This window comes from Pelobates fuscus, chromosome 2, assembly GCF_036172605.1.
Source record: "Pelobates fuscus isolate aPelFus1 chromosome 2, aPelFus1.pri, whole genome shotgun sequence".
Lineage (NCBI taxonomy): Eukaryota > Metazoa > Chordata > Amphibia > Anura > Pelobatidae > Pelobates > Pelobates fuscus.
This window is the reverse complement of record NC_086318.1, coordinates 400,908,754-400,918,862: the sequence shown is the minus strand read 5'-3', so window position 1 is coordinate 400,918,862 and position 10,109 is coordinate 400,908,754.

Here is a 10,109-nt window from a genome sequence, read left to right as displayed (position 1 = left end):
CACTAGCATAACTGACCACTTCATTCCTTTTATGGAGAGAGTCGTCATCTTGATAAGAACTAGATAGTAAACAATGTTAACAGCGTAGTAATCCTAACAATTAGTGGTTCGCTGTTAGATAGCTTGCAACATGATGTGATTTATGCAATCAGGAATGTTAGAAACGCAGGCACCAGTGTCTATGTAAGTAATTATCATTATGACTTTATAGTTTAGTACATGGAGAGTGCATGTTCACTCTTTAAGGATAAGTGTGAGAGATTTTGATACATGAATTGGACAATGGACAATGAGTTAAAAGACGCAGCACCCTTTTGTACAATCAATAGGTATCCTTTTACAAAAAGCAAAGTCTGATGTATATAGTTGCAAGAAAATGTTTGTTAATCTTTTGGATTTGCTGGTTTTCTGCATTGATTACTCAGAAAATGTGTCCTAATCTTCATCTAAGTCACAATTATAGACAAACACAATCTGACTAATCTTTATAACACACCAACAGATGATGATAATAGATAATGAGTTGATAATAAAAGTTAATCTCCATGCTTACTATTTTTTACAAAAGCTATGTGTCAGGTGTTTCAATTAAATGGATGTGTGCACATATCACCTGCCTTTTAAATAAAAGTACAGACAATCAGGTTACTGGTGAATATGTTATTCCTTAGAAAGATTGGTTAGTGTAAACCATGTTTTTATCATTTCACAGAACCTTAGAAGAGACATTATAGAAAAGTAAAAAACTGGAAAAGATAAAAAATGCATTGCTTATGACTTGGGTGTTTGTCGATCTATGCTAAAACAAATTGTCTACAAATGGAGACAACACAGGACTGTTGCTACTTTCCCTATGAGTGGACACAATGCAAAGATCACTCTGAGAGCACAAGAGGCAATCATTAAAAGGTGATAAAGAACCCAAGGGTAACAACTAAAGATCGCTAGAAAAACTCTACAAACTGCAAAAGTCTTTGTTCATGTGTCCACATTTAGAAAAATATTGAACAAGTCTCTTTCTCATGAAAGAAAAGCACGAAGGAAACCACTGCTGTCTATAAAAAAGGAATGTGGCACATCTTAGGTTTGCCCAACGCTCCTGGATGTTCCACAGTCTACTGGGAAAATGTGCTGTTGACAGAGCAAATGAAACTGGACCTTTTTGATATAGATACACAGCACTATGTAAGGTGAAAAAAGGACAACACACACTAACACCAAAATCTCATCCTAACTGTGAAGCATGGAGCAGGCATCATCAGGGTTTGAGACTACTTTGCTATCTCAGGCCTGGAAGCCTTGCAATTGTTGAGGAAACAGTGAATTCAGAAGTGTATCAAGACAGTTTATAAAAGAATGTCAGGACAAGAGTCCAGGATCTGAAGCTAAAGATGGCTGATGCAGCAAGACAATTACCCAAAGCACTTTGATCCACAGAATATCCCTTTAATAGGTGATAAAAAGTTATGTGAAGAATCATATTTTCCATGTTTAATTTAACTTTTATATATTGTTTAGTTTGTTTCCATTTTTGGTTTGTAAAGGAATTATTTTCACATAATATAATATACGTGAGTCTAATTAGTCCTGATTAGCCATTTCTAGAGCTAATTAAAATTCATCTTAAATCATTTTAATACACTGCCTATACATATACTACGATGTTTTGCACATTTATCATAGAAAAATAGAGCTGTTTATAGTACATTTTCCGAAATGTTTACAGGCTTGGTCACATGCTTCAGAAATCTTACAAGTCATAAATCATAAATAATAAAACACTTCTAGGTTCTGTGGGTTTTCTTGAACCACGTTGAGTTGTAAATAACAAATCAAAGAATCAATCGCATTACGTTAGCAAGTTCAACTTTTACTGGTAAATTAATTGATAAATAACTTATTTAAGGTTTCATTTCAATTTGCTTCTGTTTATCTGAATACTATGTGGATCTTATTAATTGGCCTCTTTCTCCATTAAGTGAACCTATCGTAGGCAAGACACACAGGTCAGAAGTTAGATACAATTTATTTATAGATATTTATTTAGTGTAAACACTAACAAAATGACACAGTTATTGCTGAAACTTCCTATACCTCCAGGCTTAGCTTAGACAGAGAGTGTCCGGCTCTCCTGTGGCTAAAGGCAGAAAGTGATGCAGTGGATGAAGTGGTTATCATTCTTAAAGTGTTCCTTTAAACATTTTTTCCCCAATTCCAACATTCAAAATAATAATAACATATTGTGGCAAAGATGCCACAAGCTCTTGGAGGCTAGCCTCCTGCCCAAAGACTATAGGCCATGTAAAAGACCTGTTAAAAGACTTTGTTCGTGTGGGTTCCCAGTAAACACATGAACTGCAGACCACCCGCATGCTTGTTAACCCCTATTGACACTTCAATAAAGCTTCACACCTCAGTGTTCTAAGTGGTCGTCTGGTGGCCGTCGTTCGTATGCACGAACACGTGGTGGCGGCCATCTTGTTCACATGAATGCAGGCAGCGGTGTTTGGTCATCGAGTTCATGATACTCAATTCGGACACGTTAACTTGCGAACCCCGTTGAACCTCCATCATCGCCTGCGTTTGTTTCCTTACATCTTAGAAGAGCCCTGTTCAGGGAAATTGTTCGTATGGATTAAGTAAACAATCTCCACATTACAACTATGGACTATGTACAGTAGTTTGTTCATTTTTTACACTCCCAAAATTGACCGACCTCTACCACTTTTCTTATGGAACTATTTTGGACAGAAGTCACGTCTGAGGATATGACTCTTGTGGGATTTCCGGGAATTTTGGGGGTACTTTTGGGGTGTTTGAAAATTGTATGTTTTTCTGTACATGGAGATAATTGAGTTTGTACAGTTCCAGTATCTCTCAGGCACAGAGGAGGAGTGTGTGACATGTATAAATTATGTGACTGTACCTGCATTAAACAGATCACTTCCCAGCATTAAGCCTCGGCTCATATGTGGGGGGGAATGCTATACCTACTCTAAATACTGTAATACTCTCTGGAGAATAGCTCTAACCACTGGGAGCTGGATCCCGGACTCAGATTCAGGATGGGAAGAGGAGGCAAGACCCCAGCCAAGCTGTGGGAGCAAAGAGGCTGAAAGTGCTTATGGTGTCCCGGAGACAACTAGGAAGCCTATTTGGTGGAGGTACCCACTCGGAGGACCAGGCAGTCCATCACATTCAGTGGCAGCAGTAGGATGGCTTCCTAGCGAGTGGAGAAGCATTCAGGGGACACTGGAATATCGCATGGATTACTGACAAGAGGGGTAGCGCTAGCATCCATGCAGCATCCCTGTCTGCAGAGGATCTCAGGAGGATGGAGAGAGCTAGCCCCAGGGCAACATCCCCATATTAAGAGGAGTTCCTCTGGAGACTACAGAGCAACTTGGCCCGAGAGGATGGTCCTGTCTCGGAAGAGGGCATACTGGACTGGAGGGATGCCACTTAGAAGAAGCTGTGGTACGAGGCCCCAGGGAGGATGTGCAGGTTCAGCGGAGAGAGAACCTCTCAAGCAAAGAGTTTCGGTTACAGGTACAAGTGGTTACAGGTTATAGGTACAAGTTTGCTCCTGGGGGAGCAGCACCTGGAGGAGTGGGTGACGGAGCTTGAGAACCTGGTCTGGAAGGAGCTGTGGCTGGACGAGGCTTACTGGGCTCTAGAGTGGTACACAAACTGGCGCTACCAGTGGATGGCTGAAGATAGTGTGCCAGAGGGTGAGGACTATAATGGCCCTGGCCTGTTATGGGAGTCCTTTGAGGAGGACGACAGAGTTTCGACTCTGGGACATCCACAGTACCAGAGAAGCCCTGATGGATCTTCCTAGAGCTGACGACCTGGGGCCCGACTTGATTAATTTGGCCACCATGGAATGAGAGCTGGAGCAGGGTTACCAACGCCTGTTCAGTTCGGTTCTGCAAAAGTGTGTTCTACAGGGAGTAGAGACAACCGGTCTCACTCCCCAGCGACAGTGTATCCTGCAGGGAGTGGAGACAAACAGTCTGTGTCCCCAGTGACAGCCGGAGTTACAGGGAGAGGAGATTATCGGTCCCTTTACCCTACAGCAACAAGCATCATTGGGAGTGGAGACAACTGGTTTCTCTCCCCAGCAGCAGCAGACATCACTGGGAGTGGAGACGACCGGTTGCACTCCCTAGCAACAGCAGGAGTAACAGGGAGTGGAGACAACTGGTCTCACTCCCCAGTGGCAGTGTACCTTGCAGGGAGAGGAGACAACCAGTCCCTCTCCCCACCAGCAGCTAGCATCATTGGAAGTGGAGAAACCCGGTCCCACTTCCCAACATCAGCAGGCATCTCTGGGAGTGGAGACAACCGGTCTAACTCCCCAGTGGCAGTGTATCATGCAGGGAGTGGAGACAACCGGTCCCTCTCCCCAAAAGCAGCTAGCATCACTGGAAGTGGAGACAACCGGTCCCACTTCCCAGCATCAGCAGGTATCACTGGGAGTGGATACAATCGGTGTCACTCCCCAGCGGCAGTGTCCCCTACAGGGAATGGAGACAACTGGTCTCACTCCCCAGTGGCAGTGCTTGGTATATAGAGAAACCAGGGATGATGGACGCTATAACCACAGCAAAGTGGACCTAGCCGGGCAAAGCATGGCACAGGAGGCTACCAGGTCAGCTAGTTGTTGTTGGGTGGGCTTCTTGACTAACTCAGGTATAGAGCGGCAGGAGGTCTGGTACCTGGTTAGTCTTCCCTTGGGGGAAAGATGTGTGATGAAATTGACCTACCGCTACCACTTTTCTTATGGTACTATTTTGGGAAGAAGCCACATGTGTGGTCGGTCAAAAGTTGGCTTCCATGGAAAATCAGAACCACTGAACTGATCTGAGTGATTTTTGGATATGTTGATTGAGGCTATTGAGGATATGACTCTTGTGGGGTTTCCAGGCATTTTGGGGTGTTTAAAAATATTATGTTTTTTTGTACATGGAGATAATTGAGTTTGTACAGTCCCTGACTCAATTATCTGTCAGGCATAGAGGAGAAGTTTGTGACATGTATAAATTCTAGACGTGCACCAGTGAAATTTTCGTGTCGTACAAATGATTTCGTACTGAATAAAAATTGTATTAGTCAATCCCGAATTTCATCTGTAAACGATTCATTTTTTGGACGAAATTCTGTAAAAAATAAATAGTTTTTGTACAATAGGACGAATATAGGACTGCGCATATGCAAAAAAAAAAAGCAAGGAGGCAGCCGGCAGCGCTACCAGCTCCCTTCTTGTAGTAAACACTCTGACCCCCATATTAATAAAAGGGAAGTTAAATCTTGCCCATGCTGTGTAATTTGATTTAAAAAATTCTTATTGGTTGCTTTCAACCAATCAGAGAGTTATGAGTCAAATTACACAGCATGGAAAAATTCCAAAGAACTTTCCCACGCTGTGTAAAATGACTCAGAGCACTCTGATTGGTTGGATTCCAAGCCAACCAATCTGTGAGGAACTGACTCTGCTGGGTTTCGAACATGCTGCTAAACCGCTTCCTTACCAGTACACCAGCCTGCCTTTTGCAAATGTACCTGAGATCTGGTATCCTTGACTCTACAGCATTGGTATCAGTGACAAGTCTCTTCAGCTGTGTCTGGTCATGTGTCTGGTTCTTGTCCTATAAAAGCCACTTCCTGTCTCTGTACCTTTGCCAGATTATTGTGGTTCCTGTACTCTCTAATCAAGCTTGTTCCTGTTTCTCCTACCTGTTGCTGATTTTGGACCGTTTTGACTTTGCTGCTTCTCCTTCCCACTGACCTCGGCTTGCTTCACTACGATTATCATCTCTCTGCTCCAGTCTCCCATCTCTGCTTAAGACCAGAAGGCCACTCAAGGCTCAGGGGCTCAACCACCTGGGTAACGAGTGGCTACCTCTGGCAGAAAACATTGCTGATCTGGCTACTGGACTCCAAAACTTTGTCACATCAATATCATTACACAATCAGAGTGCTGTGACAGGTAAATGTAGAGACTTACCTGTTAGTCTCTTCATTAAGCTGTCAGAGCAGTCTGATTGGTTGGCTTGGAATCAACCAATCAGATTGCTCTAAATCAAATTGCAGGGCTTGGGTAGCCTATATAAGGCTTCCCCCGCTCTGCAAAGTTCATTCTGTGCGAAGCCCTCCGGCATTTTTTTTCCGCTCCAGTTCTTTTTTTTTTTTATTTAACAGTTGTGACGGGACAATTATGGATTTTTATTTGCCCTTTTTTGGGGCTGAGGAAAGAAAAGAAGACATGGCAAATATGAAATGTTATTTTACAGGGTATCAGTTTATTGCCCACCCCTCAATATTATTAGGTTGAGGTGGGTAGGAAGGGTATTTTTATTGGGGGGGAGTGACTAGGGGCTTGGTGACCGGTCATGGGTGGGGACCTAGGGGGGGGGGCATAAGGTCCCCCTTTAATCAATTAGGGTCCTCACCCACCGTTCACGGGTGGCAACCTGGGTGGGGACATTATGTCTCCCCCATTATTTATTTAATTAGGATCCCCACCCGCTGCTCATGGGTGGGGTCCTAGGGGGGACATTAGGTCCTCCCCATTATTTATATATTTAGGGTCCTGACCGGCCACTCATGGGTGGGGACCAGGGGGGACATTAGGTCCCCCTTTAATTAATTAGGGTCCCCACCCCACACCCACCTCTCATGGGTGGCAACCTGGAGGGGGGATGATATATCATATATAAACATATCAAAATATTAAAATATTTTTCAAAATATTAAATAACTTTAAAAGCTTAGTCAAAAATATTAAATTGAGGCCTTAATTTTCTAAAATTTAGCTCTACCTAATAACAATGAAATTTACAAATTTCAAGATACATTGTATAAAGTTTTGTATTTTATCATTACCCAACTCTAAGACATGTAATAAATGGATAATATAAAAAAAATGTAAAGAAACTTTGGATCTTACAATTCTATTATCCGATATTTGACTAGCTCATCAGTGCTTTTTTCTTTCTATGGAAAGGCAGATACGTCAAACCAGCCACTGCCTTGTTTGTTAAACTGGATCTCTTTCACTTAATCCTTTTTTACCTGGAATTGATTATTCAAGTCATAATCCAGAAATATCACTCACCTGTTTTAAACAATTAGCTTTCCATGTACCTTGGCTCATGCAATTGAGAGCCATACTAAACTAAATTGCATGTAAGGAAACCTGATAATCCTGCTTAGGTATGAAACACTCATGTACCTTTTTAAAAAAAAACAGACAATTTAATTTGTTTTAATTTTTGTGTTTTTTTTTTTTTTTTGGCCAGTAATTTATTTAAAATTCACAGAGTGGTTAAATGGTTAAACAAATTGCTGGAAAATAATTAGAATGTCTTACACTTCTAAAACATTAATGTTAACAACAGCTTTCCACTGCCAAATGGAGTACAATTGCTTTTCAGGCAAATGTAAATTAAATCCCCTACAGAGACCAGCTCCGGAATAAAATACAGATGATACATGAGACCTGTTATCCCAAATGCTAGCTTCTGTCTCTGACATTAATCGTGCTCACATTTCACATTCACAAATGTTTTTTTCCTTTTTTTTTTTTTTCATTTTATGGGGAATGACGCGGATCTCCCTGAGGCCATTCAGACTTGTACTGTTTTTCTCAGAAAAAGAAAAGAAAATGCATAATGTAAAATGACACAGCTATAATTGAGCTTTAAAGCGTAACTGCCCCTAAACCCACGCTGACCCTAAACTTACTGGAGGGGTTAAAATGCTTTACTGCACGCCATCACAACACATGGTATAGTACTACGGCTGCTGCTCTAATTGTCACGGCTCCTGGTGATTCTGCCGGTGTGGTTGTACATAAAGTAAGCAACCACGGCGACAGAAACAATTCATACTTACCTTGCTCGCGGCAGACCACTGACCGATCCCCCTCCTGTCCTGTCTCCAGAGGGTGCGACGCTCTTAGGAGCGCCGACAACTGAGGTTTCAGATTTTTTTAGTAAATTTACCTTCGCCCACACCAAAGATGGCGCCAACATGCGTGCGACGTCACGTCATAGACGCGCACACAAACTTTTTGGGGTCAGAGGTCGGAGACAGCCAATTACAGCCAAAGGAGGGGTATTTAAACCCAAATAACATTTCTGTCAGTGCCATGTCGATGGTTATGTTTGATGGTTATCCGAGAGTGTGTTCCTGATCGTGTATATCTGATTTTTTACTTTGGCTTCGTTCTGACTTCCCTGATTTCCAGTACCCTTGACTTTTGGCTTTTCCTTCTCGCTGTTCCTCGATCTGTCCCCCTGACCTCGGCAAGTATTTTGACTATTCTCTGGTAAGTGAAGTCCAGCCATTCTAAGGTCCGGTTAGATGTTATCCTTAGTCCTAGGTGTGATACATTTCTGCAGGCTGGATCAACAGTATTCCTGACACTAATATGGTTTTAAGGAAGATAAAAATTCTGTAGGTTTGTTTTTGTCTAGTAAATAAATCATTATTTTCTCTAAAACACGTTGTGAGAAACAAGGTTACATTAAGGGGCAGATTGTTACTGGCATTTAAAATATAAATTAATATATACTTTAAAAAGAAGATGTCGAGGAGAGCAGAATGGAATTAAACTAATGAAGCTATAATAGAGGCAGTGGCTATTTATTCTTGTTTTCTAGGATATTACAAGTGCACAAGATACAGAATTTATTTGGAAGCTGTCAAGTTAGGCCTAAATTTAATTAGAGCCACTCATGTTTAGCGGGCAGATTATCGGTTCCCGATAAGCCATTTAATGATTTGGATCAATTAAACTTGTTACGTTTGTCATCATTCCTTCAGAATTAGCTTTAGCCATTTTTTGATACATTGTTAGAAATGTTGAAATGTAATTTGTATTCATGTTTATGGTTATATGGAGGTATATTACATTGAACAAGCACATAATGCCTGCTTTAGTGCTGCTTTTTGCTATAATGTGGCATTTTAGCTATATTGACAGATTTCAGAATCATGCAGAACTGATAGGAGACTAGTTGTATTGTTGAACACAGCCATAGTAAGCATTTTCAATGTATGCATGCGTTTCGGGGAGATCTTTCTCCAATTTCCATTCTATTCAGATAAATAGAAAAAAAAACACACACACACACAAAAAAAAAACAACACAAAACAATGCGTAAAAGAGCAATATTTCTGTGTTGTAAATTTAAATTCCCAGAACAGTGAATCAGGTTTAATATATTTGCTGATTCCAAATGAGGAGAAAAATCCCTGCATTACTTGGAAGGAAAAGTGCAACATGAGAGGGTAGGTAGTGCATATATGCTGGAGACGGAAATGGATTATTGTCACTAAGTGCTTGTTAAGCATATGAACGTATATTTTCACAAAATCGGTTCTAGTCAATTAATGTTTTATCCTATGTGGAAATTAAGAGGATATAGCCAGTCCTGGCTCCTTCTGCTACTGTATTTAAAGGGACATTCTAGGCATGATAAGCACTTTGAATTACTGCAAAGAGTGTGGTGCTTAGAGAACTATTTTATTTTATTCTGGGCTGCAGAAGGAGTGACTTGTAAAAATATCTACCACTGTAAGAGGCCCAGCAAGTATGTTAATTAGGCAGCCAGAACATTTAGATTTAAATATCATTTTCTCTGTTGTGTGTACACACACTGCACGCACATTAGGGAAACCTGACTCCCATCCCTGGAGAAAGCCATACGCAATAATCAGCAATGCCAAAAGCAAAACACAGCTCAACTCACTAAACAGTAAACAGGGCTGTGTATCAATTAATAAACTAAATAAAGGGACACTATAGGCACCCATACCATTCCATCTGATTGAAGTGGTCTGGGTGCACTGTCCCTGTCCCATTTACTTTTATTATTGCAGGTTTTTTTTTTAAACTGATAAATACTTTCAGGACTAAGACTTCCTCCAGTGGCCGTCTATCAGACAGCCACTAGAGGCGCTTCCTGGTTGCTAACTGACTTTTGGTTGTCTAAATGACGCTGGGCTTCCTTAAGCTCTGCATGAGGACATCCAGCATCATTGAAAACTCCATACGAAAGCATTCAAGCAATGCTTTCCTATCTGGAGGGCATTATGCT